The sequence below is a fragment of the Gopherus evgoodei genome, chromosome 14, assembly GCF_007399415.2.
Source record: "Gopherus evgoodei ecotype Sinaloan lineage chromosome 14, rGopEvg1_v1.p, whole genome shotgun sequence".
Taxonomy (NCBI): domain Eukaryota; kingdom Metazoa; phylum Chordata; order Testudines; family Testudinidae; genus Gopherus; species Gopherus evgoodei.
In genome coordinates, this window is record NC_044335.1 from 12,306,673 (window position 1) to 12,328,717 (window position 22,045).

At 42.0% G+C, this 22,045-nt stretch overlaps 1 long non-coding RNA gene across 1 annotated transcript; it reads left to right on the top strand.

The window, feature by feature from the left end:
* Positions 1–2,712: 2,712 nt before the first annotated feature.
* LOC115635321 lies at positions 2,713–17,962 on the top strand. The gene is made up of 3 exons (XR_003996560.1): positions 2,713–2,865; positions 11,362–11,592; positions 17,616–17,962. It is a non-coding gene; the product is annotated as an uncharacterized LOC115635321 (long non-coding RNA).
* The last annotated feature ends 4,083 nt before the right edge of the window (positions 17,963–22,045 follow it).

Below are 22,045 nucleotides of genomic sequence, written 5' to 3' on the forward strand. Positions count from 1 at the left end.
TTATTTCCATAGACTGTCATAAAGCAATAACCCCAGTGAGACTCAGTGTGTTTCACTAACTAGCCCTAACTGGCAGGAGGAAAGACCTATTCAGCAGCCCTATTTGCCCATGATGTTGGATTGACTAAGGAACCCACCATGCTTTGGCAATGCAGTAATATTATTAGTCGTGCTTGTCTCCCCACTCAGGATTGCTTTTACACCTGCATTGCCACTGTATACGCTACTCCGTGACAGTACCTTATGTTGCACCTTTTAGAGTTGCAACACAGAATGCTGTCCGGAGAGGGGAGTGGTAGTTAAGATGGCTTTACCTTTAAGCTACCTTTGCGTGCTTTCAAGTAAAGCTGGTGAGAGAATCTCTGATGGACTCATAGTCCATCAGAGTATGCAGTTCCAGAATTTTGTTTCAGAAGAAAACAAAATTTCCCAGGCAGGAAAAAGTTCCAGTATGGTTGGAGAGAAACATTTAAAAGTTTCATTTTGAAACAATTTTTCATTTTGAATTCTTTTATTTTGTATTAAAATTGTACATTATAATGCAAAAAAAAAGTGTAGATCAAAATGAAATGTTTTAATCGACTTGAAATGAAGTTAATTTCAGAATTTTCCTTATGGAGATTTTTGAACACTTTGATTTTTGTTACAATTGTAAACAAAGCCAAATGTTGATAACTGAAAATACTTCGTGAAATGGACTTCCATCCTCCACAGAGCTGTACTCCTGACTGTTGGCTGCTCTGGGGCCTGTAGCAGCCCACAAAGTAACTTTGACAGCCATGGGGAGATAGGGGCAATCTGCACTGCTCAGAATTTCCAGAGCTCTGTGGATTGCAGCTCCACCTCTTCTTTCCCCTTAACACATCCCTTCCACCTCCAGCCCCATCCCTGGTATATGCCCTGTGCTAGAGTTTGCATGAGGGTTCTCAGCAGACAGTCTGTGAATGTCTTCTTTAGTTCCTGCTCTAAGAGATTTCTTCCCTGGGTGAACTAGTCTTTTAGAGCCCCTTTACAGGGGCCAGAGCAAGGTGAGAATCTCACCCAATGGAACTAAACTTGTATAAAGTGGTTTGCACTGGTGTGATTTAATCCAGTTTGAAATCAAGGTAAACTAAACCAGTGCAAGATGCTTATTACACCAGTTCAGCCCGTCAGCACTAGGGGGATTGTACTGATGCACGTACATTCCTGTGCATACTAACCCAGTGGAGACAAGAGCTATAGGAAAACATCCTCAACACCCGAGGATGAGTGACATTCGTGCCAGTTTCAGTGGGCTGTCTCACAATGGGACCAGGCTGCAGAAGTTCATATAAGCCAGTGGTTTTCAAACTTTTTTCATTTGTGGACCCCTAAAATATTTCAAATGGAGGTGCAGATCCCGTTGGAAATCTTAGACATAATCTTTGGAGCTTTCGGGATCCGCAGACCGCTGGTTGAAAATCACTGATTTAAGATATCACCAGTCAACCAGAAAATCCAGCAAATTAACGGAAGCTGAGTGAAAGGATGGGATTTGTTACCTAAAACAACAGTTATTAAGAGTGCAGAGGTAAATCAGGGAAATTATTACTTTTTAAGAGTTCATTTCAACTACAGGAGCAAGCTGGAGAAGTAATTCCAGTTCAGGCTGCTTTCAGAGAAACACTGCCCAGACAGCAGAATACAGAGTGGCAAAACATTACCATTAAGACACAAGCCTTATCATCGGAACAAACTGCCACTGGCTAAGCATGCCCAGAGTGAAGGACAGTAGAGAATTTAAGGGAAATACCCTTGGCGCAGAGAAATTTATGGCCTATTCCACAAAGACTCCATTAACCAAACTCTCCAGCACAAAACCAAGTGACTACCTCCTCAGCCAATGGCATGCCATGTTTGAAACATTACATCATCAGAACAAAATGTTATTGGCTTGTCTTGTTCTGAGGAGGGCACACACTTCCTTGCAGTTTTTCAAAGCTACTGCCTCTTAGAAATTAACCCTTTGATGGGTGTTTCATTCAGCACAGGCTACCTTCTTTATGGTAAAGTTGCTTTTTTCCATACTAGCCTGCGTGGTTTTGTTAGCCACGGCTTGAAACTCTAAATAAACAGCAAGCTCTCTTCAGCTCAGATTATTTCTTAACCTTCACTACAGAAAAATGAGCTATATGGTTGGTTTTTTTTCATTCAGGAAAGAAATCCAACAACCTGCCAATGGTACTACAAAGAATAGAATAGACTGAAGCAGAAACACTGCACATCCCAAAGGAAAATTACATAACACATTTCTTAAGGAAGGGGGAAGGGCTGCTGCAGTGTAATGAAGAATTCCTCTAGCTGGTTCATTAGACTGCCTAATGGCTAGGAAAAGGGAGGCTGCAGACACAGGTTAGCTCTGCCCAGTTTGTATTTGTATTGCTCTATTTCAGTTTGCTTCCAAAAATAGATGCCAGCTTAAACTGCATTAAGGAGAAAAGAAAGAGGTGCTTGTATTCTTCTTCCTTTCGGTGTTTCCAGGTTGTCTGGTGAGTGTTAAGAATGCTTTTAATAAGATTACTGCACAAACTCGGAAGCAGCTGATGAAACCCTTTGCATTCTAAGTAATTTGGTTATGTAACTTTAAAAAAAAGGCAGAAAGAAAGATGCAAGGAAGCTTCTAGAAGATCATTTCTTGCCTAACTTTTTTTTTTCCTGAAGAAATGTTGTTCCAGGGAGTGTCTGACTAGTTCTGCAGCTTGGCAAAAAAGCCAGACGTTACCTCATAGCTGCGGCCAGACAGCCCATTTCTATGCCAAGCAACCGCTGCAGAAGCACACAGCACAGGGCCCTGCTTGATTAGCACTTCTGCTGTTTCAAGAGTCCTGGAGTGTTTTGTTCAAGGTGGGCTGCTGAGTGGGTACTCGGTGTTCTTTTGTGCAAATGAGCTTGCAGGCAGGGGGATGCATGGGAGGGGGTAGAGCTGGAGGGGGGACCAGTACACAACAGAAAAGGGCTACATTAATATTCTGCATTCATGTTATCAATGGGAAGCAGGATCTGTTTGCGGTGACCTGTGCAGAAAGCAGAGGTAGGACCGCATCCTAAAGGTCAAAGCAAAAGAAAGAGATGGGAAAACAAAGAGTTGTAATGAAAGATCAGGTCAAACTGAATTAAATGCTTAATTGTTTCCCTTGTGCCTCATCAAATGGCTTTCTTTAAAGCCACGGGGATCTTTTCTTTTCAGAGAAAATCATCAATTCATCAGGGCGCTGGAAGATGAAGAGTGTTTGCAAACATTGCTCCCAGTATAATTTTCCTGTCTTCTGCCCCTTCCTACTGGTTTACCTAGTGCATCAGTGTCTACACACTTTATACTTTATGGGCCAAAGTCAGACCTGGGGTAATGCCATAGAATTACACCTGCCTATACTAACTCTGAATCTGGGCCCATCCAGTGTACTTAGCACTGGTTTTGGTTCATTGTGTTGCTCACAAAAGTGAAGGACAGATAGCCCAAGCATGGAGTGGACTAAGGCTGTTCACCAGACAGCTCTGCCAAGGCCCCTCGGTTCTGGACTGCAACATCCCCTGCTGTCACTGTCTCAGACTGACCTCTCCCAACTTCTTAGACATTGCCAGTCATGCTGGCCTTGTGCCAAACTGGGCAGTGGTTTGTAAGGCAGATGAGAGATCAACTAGAGGGACCCTCACACTTATTTTACCTGGGCCCCAGTGTAGAGAAATGGAAAGTTAGTGTCATTGGCTCACTGCGCCACACACTAACTTATTTTCTCTAGATGCAAAGAGCATTGGATCCTGCTTTCTGCATGGACAAAATAAAACAGAAAATGTTTTATGTCAGAATCTTGCCGGGGGTAACAAGTAACCATAATAATAATAATAATAATAAAAATAATAATTAATACCCATTTGGATTTTTGTCTGGGGATCACAAAGCATTTTACAAACATCAGTAAATGTAGCCTCACAAGGCCTCTCTGAATTTGCTTGGTATTTTTAGACCCATTGGATGGAGGGTTGGAGAGGTAAAGTGACTTGGCCAAGGTCACCTAGGAAATCAGTGGCAGGGACAAGAATTCTATAACTCCTGACTTCTAGTCTTATGTTTTAATCACAAGGCCTCATTCCTCTTGTAAGTGGAATGAACCAATTCCAATTCAATAAGAATCCTCTTCAGTCTTCAACCAAACCTGAATCTTTGCTTTGTGAATGTGGATTAGTTTATTGTCTTGTGCACCTCTGCTCTGCTGGGTTCTAACTGATGAGTGCAAGTTAAAACATGTGGTTGAAAGTTCAAAATCCAACAGAATGCAGTTTTGATACAGCCAAATGCAAGGTAATACACCTGGGAACAAAGAAGCAGGTTATAACTAGAGGATGAGTGACTCTGTTGTGGAAAGCAGTGACTCAGAGAAGGAATGAGGGATCATCATAGATAATCACATCCACCTGAGTGTAAGCCTGTGGCAAAAGGGGCTAATTGGTTGTTGGATGTATAAAAAGGGAACTATCAAATGCCATTAAGGAAATTATCTTGGCTCTGTACACTGCATAGGTAAGACTGCTAGTAAAATACCATGTCCAGTTCTCGTGTCCACATTTCAAGAAGGATGTAGAAATATTGGAGAGCGTTCAAAGGAGGGCCACAAAATGATCCAAGGGCTAGACAGCAAGCTTTATGATGGGAGGCTTAGGGAGCTCAATCTAGTCGGCTTATTGAAGAGAAGGATGAGAAGTTGATCATTGTTTATAGCTACTTATTCACAGACAAGGTATCTGATAGAATGGGTCAGGGGGTTCAGTCTTACAGACAAAGGTGTAACCAGAACCAATGGCAGGAAGTTGAAGTTAGATAAGTTCAACCTTGAAATAAGACACCATTTCCTAGCAGTGAGGATAATTAAAACATTGGACTGGCTTATCAAGGGCAGTGGAGCCTCAGCATCCCTCTTGTTGAGTGTTTAAAATGAGATAAGCTATCTTTCTAAAAGACAAGCTGTAATCCAGCTTCTGAGAGAAATTCTTCAGCCTGTTTGTTCAGGGGGATGGGCGAGTGCGCTTGGATGGTCATGGTGGTTCCTTCTGGCCATGGAGTTTGCACATCTGTGAATGCCACCGTTCATTCCCTTCCTTTTTGGGCTGGGGGAGAGCAGGATGGCCTGCATTGCCCTTAACATGCTCAGAACACCTCAGCTCTGCATTAAGACAATGACTATAATCAAATCTCATGCTTTAGACAGTTGCCTGCAGGGGTCAGGAAGTATCATTTTTTCACCAAAGCAAAATTGGCCAGATGGATTCTGTGGGAGTGGGGTTTTCCCCTTCTTCTGAAGCATCAGAGATGCCCACAGCTGAAGACAGGACACTAGACAGGCTGCACCAGTGCAGTGATGTGTTACAAAGAATCCTCTTCCTCAGAGGCCTGGCTGGTAGGTCTTGCTCACATGCTCAGGGTCCAGCTGATGGCCAGAGTTGGGGTCAGGAAAGAATTTTCCCCCAGGTCAGATTGGCAGAGACCTTGGGAGGTTTGCCGCCTTCTGCAGCATGAAGACTGGATCATTTGCAAGAATCATCTGGACGTGCCTCACCTAATCTATTCTCTGCCATAGCAGTAACTCTTGGTGGCACCTGGGTCTCTCCTGTTTTCTGCATGTGGCACACCATAGCTTAGACTTCCGAGGACTGAAATGCATTAGTTATTGGGCTCAATACAGGAGGTAACTGAGTGGAATTTAATGGAGGTTAAACTAAATGATGCAGTGGTTCCTTTTGGCTTTGAACCCTATCAGACTATGTAAAGCGCTAAATTCTCACAATAGTGGATACAGTATATGGGCTGGATTCAGAAAGATTCCCAGTTACTCCAGGCCCCAAAACATGTTTCAACACCATCATCGGGGAGAGCAGCACTTGGAGGCTTCACAAAAGGAGTGGGGGAGATAAAGGCTCAGATCTGGAGTTAGTTCCAAACTTCCCCAGGAGAAGTAGGAATTTGGAGCCTCTCTTCAGTTCAGACAATGACTAGGGAGGATAGGGCAAGTATAGGGGCACATGGCCTCATGGCTTTCAAGGAGAACATGATCAGCCCCTCTCTTCTCACTTCTAGAAACCTACTACTTCATAAATATCAAAATGTGCTTTCATGTGCAGCCAGGCCCCAGGTCTTCTAGCTAAATCCTAGCTGTTTAGTTTCAGTTTTCATTGCACAGAATAACAGAGATTGGCCCACCCTGACACCAGACTGCGGAATCCTATGGACTTCAGTCGGACTCTACATTTGCCTCACCAGGCCATGGGTTGGATCTGATTGCAAGATCAGGGCTATAATTTTCAGAGGAGAAAAATGAGTGATATATTTTTGCTAATAAGAATTCGGAGCAGTGACCCTAATCAGGGGTTTGCTGAGAGCTGTGAGTTGGACTGATTGTATCCATGGCTCCTGCTTCTTACCAATCTCATCTCTTAATTAGTAAGATAAATATTTTCTTAAAAAAATAATATTTTATAATCACAGCAAGGCACTGCAGGGCAAAAATTCATTGTCTTAATTTACATCTAATGGAGAGGTGGCACTCAACCTTTAGCTTTGTGCTTGAATACATACTAGTAACCCCTTGGAGTATGGGAATGAATACAACACTATTCATAATCCTGTCTGTCTCCTTCCACACCGTGCAAGTGTATTTGCTGTGACTCATAGCTACGCATTTCAAAGTTTGTGAAATTGTTAGTGTCTGCATGTATGTGTGTTTTCTCCTATTTGTTGCCTGTAGATGAAAGAAGAGACACACAAGATAGGGTTTCGAGTGCCTGTTTAAATTCTGGAGTGGTGAGCTGTGTAAGTCAGGCTGGCTGAGTTGGTTAAAACCATTGCTGTTTGACTGATGATGAACTTTTTGTTTACTGGAATGGCTAACCGGAAAGCCTCAAACCAGGATACGTTTCCTGGAGGCTTGCATGTAAGCTAGAGGAAGTACGTCTGTAGAGTAAGTATCTTGAATCCAAAAGGCTGGATCTTCAGTTAAATATGGTTACAGCTCCAGTCACAAAAAGGAAACCACATGGTTGAATATTCATTTTATTTTAGACTAAGAAAAACTACACCAAGAAAGCACAAAAATAAAGTCTCTAGAAGAGAGAAGTGTGTGTGTGTGTCTGTCCTCCATACTGGATGCACCAATTTGGAGAACAAAATGGCTGCTGTCTCTACAGTCAGGCAGAGTTCTTAGCAGTGCAAGAAACTTTGCAGGCAGTATGCAGAACAACAAAAACCAACCAGTTCCATTTCAAATTATCTGGCAAAGATCCTTTGATAAGACAGAGTTTGCTCTTACAGAAAGATGGAAAGAAGGTAATTAAATATACTTCTGGGGTGCATTAGAAGTAATCTAGTACAGAGCAAAAATCCTCCACACTCTGAATGTTTCCATTTCAGACATATCGGAAGGAGTGGGGAGCTGGAGGGAGGAGCTCTAGAGAACCATAAATGGACACTAACAAGGACCAGTCCAGGTGAAGTCAAACCAACAAGTAGTTAGTAAAGGCTATACTTGTAGATTCATAGGCACTAACATGGACGGAATTGGATCATTGTTTTGTGTCTCTGTATGAATGTAAGAAGTTTGCTGAATGCGTACATACTGCACATTGGAAAATGGCTATGGATGCAACTGAAATTTCCTTGGAAGATAATAGCAGTACTAACAGTAAAAAGTAGAAATTGTTTAGCTTGAGGGCCTGGAAAGGGAGAGAGGTGCTTGAGAAAGAAGAGGGTTTATTATTGTTTGAAAGTGGGTATCTGAGGGATGCTGGAAAGGAGCTGCTCTGTCATTATGGGCTGCAGCTGGGGATGTTTCAGAGAGTAAACTAGTAATAGAAATATTTTATAGGACACCTGACCAGAAAGAACAACTGGACCGTGAAATGACTGTGCAAATAAAACAGGCATGTAAAAAGGAGAGGCGGTAGGAATAGAAAATTTTAACTACTCAGGCATAGACTGGAATACATTAAGGGGAGAAACATAAGACTAGAAATATGTTTGCAGATCAGACAAAGGCCCGCTTTCAAATTCAATCTATGCATCAACTGCATGGCTTGTGTATTATGGAGGTTGATATTACCACAGCCGAGGTAGAAGCCAAACTCAAACAGCTTAATGGGACTAAATCAGGGGGTCCAGATAATCTTCATCTAAGAATATTAAAGAAACTGGCACATGAAATTGCAAGCCCATTAGCAAGAATTTTTAATGAATCTGTAAACTCAGGAGTTGTACTGTAGGACTGGAGAATTGCTAACATAGTTTCTATTTTTAAGAAAGGAAAAAAGTATCCAGGTAACTACAGGCCTGTTAGTTAGACATCTGTAGTATGCAAGGTCTTGGGGAAAAAACTGAAGGAGAAAGTACTTAAGGGCATTGAGGTCAATGGTAATTGGGACAAAATACAACATTTACAAAAGGTAGATCATGCCAAACCAACCTGATCTCCTTCTTTGAGAAGGTAACAGATCTTTTAGACAAAGGAAACGCAGTGGATCTAATTTACCTCGATTTCAAAAAGGCATTTGATATGGTTCCACATGGGGAATTATTAGCTAAATTGGAAAAGATGGGGATCAATATGAAAATTGAAAGGTGGATGAGGAACTGGTTAAAGGGGAGACTACAATGGGTCATACTAAAAAGTGAACTGTCACGCTGGAGGGAGGTTACTAGTGGAGTTCCTCAGGGATCGGTTTTGGGACCAATCTTATTTAATTTTTTTATTACTGACCTTGGCACAAAAAGTAGGTGTGCGCTAATAATGTTTGCGGATGACACAAAGCTGGGAGGTACTGGCAACACAGATATCATACAGGAAGATCTGAATGACCTTGTAAACTGGAGTAATAGTAATAGGATGAAATTTAATAGTGAGAAGTGCAAGATTATGCATTTAGGGATTAATAACAATAATTTTTGTTATAAGCTGGGGATGCATCAGTTGGAAGTAACAGAGGAGGAGAAAGACCTCAGAGTATTGGTTGATCACAGGATGACTATGAGCTGCCAATGTGATATGACCGTGAAAAAAACTAATGTGGTCTTGGGATGCATTAGGCGAGGTATTTCCAGTAGAGATAAGGAGGTGTTAGTACCGTTAAACAAGGCACTGGTGAGACCTCATCTGGAATACTATGTGCAGTTCTGGTCTCCCATGTTTAAGAAGGATGAATTCAAACTGGAACAGGTACAGAGAAGGGCTACTAGGATGATCCGAGGAATGGAAAACCTGTCTTATGAAAGGAGACTCAAAGAGCTTGGCTTGTTTAGCCTAATCAAAAGAGGGCTGAGGGAAGACATGATTGCTCTCTATAAATATATCAAAGGGATAAATACCAGGGAGGGAGAGGAATTTTTTAAGCTCAGTACCAATGTGGACACAAGAACAAACGGATATAAACTGGCCATCAGGAAATTTAGACTTGAAATTAGACAAAGGTTTCTAACCATCAGAGGAGTGGGAATTCTGGAACAACCTTCCAAGGGGAGCAGTGAGGGCAAAAGATATATCTGACTTCAAGACTAAGCTTGATAAGTTTATGGAGGAGATGGTATGATGAGATAGCCTAATTTTGGCAATTAATTGATCTTTGACTATCAGCGGTAAATATGCTCAATGGCCTGTGATGGGATGTTAGATGGGGTGGGATCAGAGTTACTACAGAGAATTCTTTCCTGGGTGTCTGGCTGGTAAATCTTGCCCAGATGCTCAGGGTTTAACTGATGCCATATTTGGGATTGGGAAGGAATTTTCCTCCAGGGCAGATTGGCAGAGGCCCTGGGGGGGGGGTTCACCTTCCTCTGCAGCGTGGGGCAAAGGTCACTTGCTGGAGGATTGTCTGCATCTTGAAGTCTTTACGCCACAGTTTGAGGACTTCAATAGCTCAGACATAGGTTAGGGGTTTGATACAGGAGTGGGTGGGTGAGATTCTGTGGTCTGTGTTGTGCAGGAGATCAGACTAGATGATCATAATGGTCCCTTCTGACCTTAAAGTCTATGATTCTGTGAGGTAATACAAAGGGACTGAGTAAGGACATGAGGGGAGAACGCTGGGGAAGTGCCAATGACAGGTTCCAAGGGAAAATACATTACAGAGAGAAAGAGAGCACTCTTTGAACACTTGGAGTTAGGGTTAGGATGACCTAGTGAACCTTCAGCAGCATCTCTGAACCACTCTGCAGGATTCAGGACATGAACCCAGCCCTGGAGTCAATGGAACTACCTTCATGGGCCCCTAGTGGTAATTCCTAGGGTTAAATCCTGCTCCCATTAAAATCAATGACAAAACTCCCACTGACTCCAATGGGGCCAGGACTTCACTCCTGGTATTTCATGTTTTCCTTATCCAGAAGGTTGGGCTTTGAGTATGGGGCTGTAAAGCAAGGCAAAATGGTCTCCCACAATTCCACAAAACTCTTCTCTAGGAAATAGAAGGGGCAGGAGCCATCCCCTTTCAACAACCCCACACAATTCTTGGTTACACACAGTCACCAAAGGGAGGACCGCCAGTAAAGGTAATGATCCAAAAATGCAGAGAGCCAAACTTGAAACTGTGCACTTCTGTGTCCACCAACGTGCATAAAAAAGTATTTCACACCTGCAAGTGAGCATTTGTGAACAAAAAAGTGACCACCAGCCTGATCTGCTTGCAAAAACTCCTATATATGCATTCTTGTGCGTGCATTACGTGTGCATTCTTGCGGGACCAAAAACTGTGACGATTGGAGCCCCGCTGAAAGCTTGGCTCATTTTACAGAGTGTTAGTACAACAGGGTTTTGATCATTGCTACCAAACTCTGAAGTATGTTTTTTTAAAAAAAACCTCCTTGTTTTAGTGTCATTGACTGAATGACCTTCACTTGTTTTTAAAATGGAAGATATAAGCTTCCAAACAGTTATGAAAATAGTTTATTTTAATTTAGAAGACTCCCACCCATTAATTTTCTTTGCTGGGCGATTACTCAAGGTTACTCTTGGCAGGCTACACAGTGTTATGACTGTGATTTTAAAAAAAAAAGTGGAACTGATCAGAGTAGAATTTCCTGTTCAAGAGTGTAAAATTGACAGACAGTAGATGATTTTTGGAACATTGCAGCTCTCAGGAAGCATTCATTGTTTTCTCACAATCCATAGACTTGACTCTATCTCCTGTTTCCTGATCTACTGTAAACAATAGATAAACAGCATGGTGGAAGACTTTAAAGGATTATAGGCACTAGCGGAGTGTCTGGCGATGGCTACTGGTCTGATTTATCGGTAGTACACGAATGTTACAGGAGCCTCAAAATAAACACTGCGTTATTTCATTCTGTTTCTTTTTTGTGGAAAGGTGAAAAAGAAAAAACAAAGGATATGAACAGGTACCAAAGAACTACAGTTCTGTTAGTCACCCCCACTGTTGACGCAAATTGATAGAAGACTCGGACTATTAAATAAATATTCAGCCTCTGTGTAAAATGTCACCTGATGAACGAACAGTCTCTGTTCTGAAGTTGTTGCATCAAAGGCTCAGGACAAGACCTGGGAAGAGGAGAGAGCTGTAAGCAAAGTCACGTAGCAGGTGAATAGTGTGGAAAAACAAAGGCTGAATTTTTAGGGGTGTTCATAAAAATAATAGTAAACTGAGCATATGTTTTTAAATGACTTAGAATGAGCACTCCAGGAAAACTCTTCTGAGTATAAGAGCTGTCAGAGATAAAGGTAATTATGTTTGTGCTATAAATGTTTGCTTAACAAAATGCAAATTCACTGTAACAGATGCACAAACTTGTAATATAAGAAAGATATGGCAAACTAAAGATGAAATTGCAGCACGTAGGAGGGAAGCTGGAATCTTTTTTATATCCTGGTTAGATTTCCTATGAAAATGTGCCCTGCTCTGCATCAGCAGATTCCTGCACCCATGCATAGCCCCATTTAAATCAATGGGGCTCTGTACAAATGTAAGTGTCCACATGCAAGGAGTTCATTAAAGGATCAGAGCTGGATTGTAAGCTGTTCAGTCAGCAGTTGTCTTCCTGGGTGCTTTGTCTGTGCCTAATATACAGTGGACACTGCTGGACTACAATTACTAAAGCTGGTCCAAAAATGGGGTGGTTGCTGCAGAAAATTTGGCCCAAAACTAACATTTCAACCTTTTGTCAAAGAAATGAGGAAAATTAGCAACCAAAACCCCAAAATGTAGAGCTAAAAACTGCTAAAAATTCTCTGTTTTGGTCTTCTGGTGTAAAACTGAAAAATTTCAAGGATAACAGGTACTTTCTGTAAAAATATTTGTTGAATCAAAAACACAAGTTTCTGTCAAAAAAAAGTTTAGGTGGAAAGTTTTCATCCAGCCCTAATAAATAATAATAGCCACTTAGCTAAGACTCTGCTAGTAGAACTGATAGGGTTACATAAGAATTCTCTGTATGTCCTTTTTCATGATAAAATATTGTCATAATGGGTGGATATTTTCTATATGATTTTTTAAAATGTCAGGTTCAATTTCTCATAACTGCTCTGACGATTAGATGCACTTAATGACCTCCCAGTTTCTAATATGTTAATTGGTGATGGTACTGTCAGTGCATTTAAATTACCAATAACCTAGTAAAAAGCTGCTGCACAGTAATGCTCCCATAACAATAACCACTGCAATGCTGTAACCTACTAGAGGGCTAGTATTTTTCACTCGAGAGCCAAGCTTTGGTCTGTGCTGCTGTTGGCTGGGGTTAATTAAACAATCAGAGCAAAGTGATGAGTACGTTTTGGGAACTTTACAAGTTGTGTAGAAGAGTTGATTGAATTTGTAGCAAGAGATCCCCTACATTTTACAAGGCAAATTAAGCAAAATATGAAGATCTTCAGCAATTGCTGGCATGTTTCTTCCTTAGGGTCTCTAATCCATTGTTTTAATTTATTGGCATACGTCACCACTTACACCTGCATCAGATTTTGCCCTGAGCCATCTTGCTGTTCCTGACAGCTGGCTAGGGCAAAAGAAAGTCATCCAGCTATGAATGTTTTCTCATAACATCATAATGAGGATATCTGAAAAAGTCTAAGCCTTTGAGATTCAGTCCTTGACTTTTTTGAAAAAAAAATGGGGCTGGCCACTGACATATGTGATTAATTTGTGTCCCCACACTCTGGTTGCACATGCAACTTGGGTTATGGTGCACACAAATTAATCATCAAGGCACTTGGAAAATAGTTCCCTGATTTGCTTAAGTAGTCATGATAATTAGAGGTCAAGTCCTTAGCCACTCTTTCCAGCTGCTTTGTGCCTCTCAGGCAGTTGGGGATGCCCCCTTGCATAGGGGAATTTCTCGGTGGCATAAAGCCAGGATGACTGGCTCTAGATCACCTGCTACAGAAGCCCTCAGCATAAGGGAGTGTCAGAGAGAAGGCTGGAAGTGGAAGAGGGCCTGGCCAAAGCACCTTCTCCTCTGGTGATCACTGGCGGGCAGAACAATTCCTGGGGGATCATTGCTGCTGGGATAGTTTAGCAGTCATAAAGTGCAAAGTCGTCAGGCTGCTCTAAGTCATGCTATGCACTGAACTGACTGCCAGCCGTCCCCAGCGTAGGGAAAGAAGAAGTGGATTTAGAGACATCTTCCCACTCTTTCCCTACCTGCCCTTGTGCCTCTGCCAAAGATCTTATCCCCATGTATGCAAATCACATGGTTACCCCCACCGCCATTCTTAAAACCAGGCTGAATTTGTGTAAGCTAATTTGTTAAAGCCAATATTTCTAGAAATTAGCTTTGGCCCTGCCCTCAGTGCAATTAGAGCCATGCTAAGACTGGAATGTTGCCTTCTTGTTGCCTAAATCTCGCTCCAGAATCAGTTAAACATTGCAATGCTGAGCACAGCAACACCTAAAGACTTAAAAACCTGGCCCTAAGTACCTTCCCCAAGGTCCCACAGTGATTCAGTGCATTTCCCCTGAAGATTTTCCATATAATACGTGTTCTAGCACAGGTCCTTCCGGAAGTGTCTGTAGAACAATTTTACTGTGCCACTGACATTATGTGACACCACCTTTCTGCTGGGACTGCCAGCTTGCAGTCCTAGAGCTCCTGGTTCCAGGGAAAATCAGCACACATACAGTTCCCAGAGGTGACTCAGCCCTCCAGTTTTATCATGGCTGATCTGGGCCTTTCATTCCTCTCCCTTCCCCTCCACTACCTTCCTGCTTACGAACTTGTGTGTATTGGAATATCCTGGAGGGAGGTTCATTGTGGCTCTAATATATATTTTACAGCCCTGATTTTAGACTCCAGGTTTGCCAGCATGGCTTTGAACACCTGCTAACCCACCCCAATTCCTTTCCTAGCTGCAGGTAATCATTACACCTAACACCTGCTGGAAGACAAAATGGTGGTGCACTGCAATGTGCCGTGGTTCAGTCAGCAGGGGACAGAAACGAAGCTATAAAAAAAAGACTTTTGTTACTGCTGAACCATCTCCAATTCTTATTGGATGAGGCCTGCAAACCACCCTGCAAGCCAAGTAGCAGACTCATACTTTCAAGGGAACAGTTGATGAGTAAATTTAAGATGGAATAGTGGGAGGATGGGTTCCCAGTATCCGTGGCTGTGAAATGCCACACCTGTCACTGCTGAATCAATCTCTCCAGGCTGTCTTTATCATGTGTCTGTCTGCCTGTCTACCAGAACTGTACTTATCTGGTCAAAGTCACTCAGTCTTATTTACATTATCCATGGGAGTGTGCTGGGAGTGGGAGTGTATTGGCCAGGGAATTATATTGTGTTGAATGCAACCCAATTAAAATCAGCTCATCCTCATACTAGATTGCAATTTAAGATAAGGTGTTTCTTTTATATAAATTAGACAAGAAAGATTATGTTAAATGCCACACCCCGTAAGTATTTCAAGAGGCATTACATCGGTGAGAACTGTTTCTCCCTGAGTCTGTACTACAGAGCCAAAGAAAACACTTCCCCGTCCCCCGAGTTTTCTTCCTGTTTTGTTTTTTTAAAGGACATTTTCCCTCTATCTCCTACCAAAATGACAAGCTGTCATGAATTGTGATTTCATTACAGTTGTAGATGTAACTCAGTAGGGAATCTACTCACATTCACATGGGCCTGATCCTGATCTCTTTTATAGCAGTTTAAATCCATTAACTGCAATGGAGTTATTCCAGATTTTCACCAGTATAATCGAGATCAGAATTTTTTCCTAATTATAATACTTAACCTCTGTGTAGTTCAGAGCACTTTGAAAATCATTAACTAATTAATCCTCACAACAGCCCTAAAAGCCACTAATCATTCCTCTTTTAGATATGGGGAAACCGAGGCAGAAAGCATGACTGCCAAAGTCACAGATAGTGTCAGCACCAGCTCCAGCTTCAGAGCTCAAGTATCTGACTCCCAAACATGTGCTCAGGCCATTAGAACCATTCTAATAGTCACCATCTCAGCACCAACACAGCTTTACCCATGCTCTAGCCATCATTTCTCACCAGCTTTCCCCACCATCACCTAGCAGTAATCCCCCCAAACCAGCCTCAGGTTTTTTTGGGGTTCGAGTCAGTCCTGCTAAGGTACCATGGATAGATTTTGGTTCCCAGGTGAAAAAACATTTGAAAACCATCATGTATCTATCAGCTAAAGTGATTGTTGCCCTCCAATGCCTGCCAATGCACATATGTTGCAGTTAAATGTAATAAACCTGCATAGCTTTATGCGGGGGGGAAGCTACTCTTGTAACGGCCAGATGTGAAACAGAAAAACTAGAGGACCTCATGTTTCTTATCCAGAGGATTTTACATGCAGAAGAGGTATATATTTACCTAGACAGGTCTCTTTTCTCTTGTATACTGAGTCAGGTTATTGTGGTAACTTGAGTCAGTTAGCCACATGCATTTTTATAGCATATGATTCATAGATTCATAGCCTCTAAGACGGGAAGGGACCTCGAGAGGTCATCGAGTCCAGTCCTCTGCCCTCATGGCAGGACCAAATACTGTCTAGACCATTCCTGATAGACATTTATCTAACCTACTCTTAAATATCTCCAGAGATGGAGATTCCACAACCTCCCTAGGCAATTCATTCCAGTGTTTAACTACCCTGACTGTTAGGAACTTTTTCCTAATGTCCAACCTAAATCTCCCTTGCTGCAGTTTAAGCCCATTGCTTCTTGTTCTATCATTAGAGGCTAAGGTGAACAAGTTTTCTCCCTCCTCCTGATGACACCCTTTTAGATTCCTGAAAACTGCTATCATGTCCCCTCTCAGTCTTCTCTTTTCCAAACTAAACAAACCCAGTTCTTTCAGCCTTCCTTCATAGGTCATGTTCTCAAGACCTTTAATCATTCTTGTTGCTCTTCTCTGGACCCTCTCCAATTTCTCCATATCTTTCTTGAAATGCGGTGCCCAGAACTGGACACAATACTCCAGTTGAGGCTTAACCAGCGCAGAGTAGAATGGAAGAATGACTTCTCGTGTCTTGCTCACAACGCACCTGTTAATGCATCCCAGAATCACGTTTGCTTTTTTTGCAACAGCATCACACTGTTGACTCATATTTAGTCTGTGGTCCACTATAACCCCTAGATCCCTTTCTGCCGTACTCCTTCCTAGACAGTATATGGGGTCACATGCCTAGTCCAACTGAAAGAGTTTTGCCATTAGTTTCAGTGGAACCAAATCTATCCAAGTGTTTGCTCATGTAAAAGCTAAAGAGAAAATGGCTTTGCTGTCCCATGCTGATGCCAACCAGGGTTAACATTAGTAATAGGCAAAACAGGTCAGTGAAGATGAAAACTGCATCAGGCCAATAGAATTTTTTTTTGTCAGTTTGGGTGGGGAGTTTGATTGTCTCTTCCCAACCCTTACTGGACAGACTTAGAGTTGTTTACACAGGAGAATTTCCCACCATAGCTATACTGGAATAATTATTCCACTATGGTTAAACTGATGTAACGATAGCAGAATAATTATTCCAATATAGATATGCCAGGAAATATCCCTTTGTGGACAAGCCTATCGAGGGAAGGCGCAAAAGTGAGCTTGTTGAAGGATTATGAAGAACGAGGGACCTTTAAAAGTTCGGATAAGCTTTAAATAAACCAGTCCAAACCTTTGGAGGTTTCCCCATCACTTGTCAAAGGGATCAAGTCACAAGGGAGAGGCAGAGAACAAAAGGGGCAGAAACATGGATTCCTTTTACTAAGGTGGTCAGTTGGACAGGGGAAGTAGTATAATTTCCAAGAGAAACGGCGTGGTGCCTGGACTTTAGATTATTTGCTTTTGGAAGGTGTGAGTCATTAGGAGAGAGAAAAAAAATCTTTGTCTCTGGTCGCTATGCAGTCCTGTAGAACAGTAGTTTCTATGTTTATTTCTGTGTTTTCCAGCACTGAACTTGTTGCCATGCATCATTATGAAACTAGAGTTTGTGCACACTCCAAAGAGAAAAGCAAATATTCACCGATACAATAGCAGCTGCTTCCAACAGTAACAGCAGACGCAAATATGTTAAACGTATTGGGAGAGGAGGTATAATTAAAAGAATCAGGCATTCTTGGTAACCTTCCCTTGCTGAAGATTTTTTTTTTTATATATAACAGAAACAACTGGACTGGAAGAGCACCCAGAGCAAGCTGGAAAGAAGAAATCTTTGATCTCCTCCTTTGTTATTATTGTGTCCCAAAAGAGAGAGAAATACTTCCTGTTAAGTTACTCTGTTAAAAAACATGGGCAGCAGGAGATCTGATGGTTTGATCTTCTTAGAGTTTTTTATTCCTTAAGTTTGACATCTCAGTGCTAGAATTCTACTCCTGAGTTTTGTTTTTACATCTCTTCACCATGTTTTTGGGGGGGAGTTGGTTGTTTGTGTTGGGTTTTGGTTTTGGTTTTTAAAAAGTTGAAAATAAAGTGTGACCAAAACAAGCCTGTGTTTGTGAGATGCTGTATCTTCCGCAATCAAGCTACTGCCCTTCTCCAATTTCAGTTGGGGTTTTATTATTTGGTTTGGTTTTGGTATTTTCAGTCAACTTTTACCTCAAGGTTGATTAAAGGCAGGATTTTGTTATCATGTTTATTGTTTACACTAAAATCAGCCCATTTCAGGGGAAATGAACTTACAGAAGTCAGGTGTGCTGATGCCGTGGCAGCTTTCTACAGACTGGCAAAGCTGGATTGAATCACTGTGCAGTTCTTCTTGCTCTCTCTCTGGGCTCTGCTCTTTTTGGGATGGACTCATAAACCGTCAGGAACACTAGAGATATTCCAGGGACCTATCGTTCACAAAAGCTGGCAGACTGCACCATTCTTATACCCCTCAAAAATAAAAGATTCCTAAAAGTATCTTTTGTGTGCTCTCTCTTTTTCTAGCAGGGTTGTCTCCCTCCCATCCCACAAGAAGAGATTCTGATACATAAATATATTTGGTTTCCACAGCTCCCTTGACTCCTGCACACACTCCCGCACCGTTATATTTTCTGAGGCTCAATGCTGTGCACTGTCTCTTCATGGTTAGTCTAATGGAGTCATTCAAAAATACCAAGAAAAGAAAGCCTAGCAGGTAAGAGCCAAGGTGCCCCTCGCGTGCTTTGTGAATTGCTTTCATGCTTGGTAAAACTGGCAGGGGAGGGGGAAAAACACTCTGCAGCTCCAGTCTAGACCTCCCCTGCTGTTCAGGGAATGAGAGAATTTGCAGCCAGAGTAGCTAGCTTGGGTGAAATCATAATAGTTCCATTGACATCATACAGTGTTTGAAGGACTTGCAGACCCAATATCCTGTCAGTTAAAATGTCTCACACTTGCACTGATGCTCTGTTATGACTGAGGGACCCTGATAATGATGCCAGTTGTGCTGCTTTCTCATGCAGTGACTAACATATGGATCAGGACAGCTACAGTGAGGTTTATCTGGATCAGGAAGAGCTACAGATCTGCTTGTAATATAAGTAAATGGTACTTTACCTTCCCATTTATGTTTAAAGTGGTGGTTGTGCTGTGTTGGTCTCAGGATATGAGAGAGACTAGGTGGGTGAAGTAATATCTTTTACTGAACTAACTTCTGTTGGTGGAAGGGACAAGCTTTGAGCTTCTTCAGTCCTGGAAAAGGAAACCAGAGTGTTCAAGCTAAATACAAGCTAAATCCCACCTTTGACTGACAGCATTCTGTGGCAGTTATCAAGATTATGTCCCCCAGTATCTCATAGTGTTCTTCAAATATCCTCTCCAGCCTGTTACCACATCTGACACTCCCAGAGCTACTAAGCCATTGTAAAAACTAGAGAAACAACAAAGTATAATACAGCTGAACAGTGACTTCTCAGCAAATCAGCTTGTAACAACATGGAGGCTTCTGCAGCCTTCAGAATTATTTGGTGTTGGTTGACCAGAATTTTGATCATGTGCCCCGGCTTATTTTCTGAGCTGCTGCTGACTTTTAAGACCTACTGCACAGCTAACTGATGGAAAATAAAACCTTTATGTGTGCTACTGGCAGTGGCTGTAAGGGAGGATCTTGTTACGAAGGCCGTATATGGCACACTGACCTGTGCTATAACTGTACATTTCAATTGTGCTCTGCAAACTTTGCCCCTGCAAACTGATGGAAAGGAGATAGATGGAGCACAGATTCATTTCTGAAAGGAAATGAGAATATAAATTCATTTAGGAAATGTCATGTCAACTTTTCTTTTCCCTCTCCCTCTCATAATAAACTGCATGGCTGCCAGGAATTTCTGTGAAAATAACACTTGCTTTTTGAAAATCCTGTTTGAGTATTATAAAAGACCTAGAGACTGATGTGTCATATTTAAGTTCTCTGCAGAGGTAATCCTCACTAAACAAATGGGGGCATCTCCCTGAGTTTTACTGCTGACAATGATATCAGTGTAGGATGCAACATTACTTCACTGAAACTTTGAGAAAATATATAACGCATTTACTTAATGGACTGAGCGGTAATGTCATTGCTTAAGTGAAGCCCATGAATAAAGAGCAAGATGAAGTAATTGCTTCCAAAACACTTCTGGAATGAAGCAAAGATTCATGGTGGTTGGTCTCCTGGGGCCTCATTGATAACTTATTTTCATCACCGTTTGCTCTACTGTGACATAGAGACCCCTTTCCAGGTGATACTACAGCATTAGCTCAATAGATGGCACTAACCATAGGACAGTTGTGGTCTGGTCCTTCTTAGATTGTGGTGTGTGGGCTCCATCATGGGTTGGGTGCAAGTGTAGTAGTACCCGAATGAGAATTCATTCTAACCACACTGCTGAAAATTACAGTGGTGGTGAGTCAAATACTTTTGAATGTGAGGTGGGTTACTCTAGCCCTTAATGGCTGAGACCTGCTGGTCTAATGTTCTGAAGACAAGGTCAGAGGTCAGGCCCTCTGACTTCTATCTCACACAGGCAGACTGCAGCAGAACTAGGAGTGGAACCAGGAAATTTTGGTCTAAACAATTTGCCGCAGGTCACACAGACGATGGAAGAATGAAATGGCCGATCATGGGGTTAAGCCTCGCCACATCTGCAGCAAATTGTTTTGACCAAAATTTTTAAACTTGAGTGCCTAAAGCCTTAAGCACGTATATAAAACTGACCATATTTTCCCAGTTGCGGAGCACATGCACCTCTCCTTGCAGGCTACCACACACATACCTACATCAGCACCAACAAACTACACAGAAACCTGTGGTGCAAGTCCTAGCTGGGATGATTTCAACACAAGTGAAGAAACATTAATGGGCTGATGCTGCAGTCTGTACTGATTCACTACAGTGGGAATTTTACATGAGTAAGGTCTGTAGAATCAAGTTTAATTTGGCCACATCTGCAGATAACCCTGTTGCTCTGGCTTCTTTCCAAAAAGGCAAATCTTCTGCAGATGTACATGAGCAGAGCAGACCTCAGAGAAGGTGGAACTGATAGCGTTCCACTGCAGAGGACAGGGGCAAAAATCTGGCATGGTACCACAGGGCTCTGCAACCTTGCTGCACTGAGCTCTGATCAGCAGTGAGTCCCTCCGTCTATCCCAGGACTCAGGGATTTGCGTGAGGGACCAGGAGAGGGGTGTTCCATGGATCATCTATTACTCGCATCCACCATCAGACCCCCACTTCCCACCCTGGAGGTGGAAGAACAGTTATAAGGATAGTCACAGACTTCCTGGGTGATCTTCAGTAACTCATTTGATCTCTGGGTGCCTCAATTTCCCATCTTCCACTTATATGTTGTATCCCCTTATTCCACCCATTGTTTGTCTTATCGGTTTAGATTGTAGGCAGTTTGGGGCAGGGACAGTCTTTTATAATATATATGTACAGAGCCTAACACAGCAGGGCCCTGATCTTGGTTTAACCCTTTCAACACTTCTGTATAACAAATGATAATTAAAAAAATTAAATATGTTGACTGTCAGTGTTCCTGCGTTTCTTACACAAAGGCTCTGGCTGCTGCATGTATCTATCAAAGCAAACAGAAGAAAAACAACTTCAGTTCTTTTTGTAACAGCAGTAAAATACCATAAGAAAAATCTGGCCCAATGTCCCAGTTCTGCTGGGAATAAATAAAAGGGCTGAGAACTCTGTAAGTACAAACCCAGGATACTTGAGGCCTGATATTTTGTCAGCCAGAGGAACAAAGATAATGGAGATGTGGTGATTAGAGTAGGGCAAGGTTTTCATATCAGGTTTGTCTTCAAGGAACTGAGTATTCTGCTCTGCTCTGCATTAAGAGCAGTTTATTTCATTATAGTCAGTGGAGAAGGAAGAATTCTTTGAAGGAAAAGGGACTGCATGGTTTCTAGATACCTGACTTCTAAACAAAATGTCCTGTGGGAATAAGGCAGCAAAAAGTTTGACAATGACAAAGAGTCTAATTTAGTAAAAATCTGTCAGCGGGGCCAATAGTTTTTTGTAAAGAAGTACTTTGTGCATGAACAGGGATTCATCATGGACATGCCAGCACAGTAAGAAAAATAAAGAAGGGGTAGCTAACATTCAGATCCAGGCATGGAGCAAGAGCTCTTTATGTTC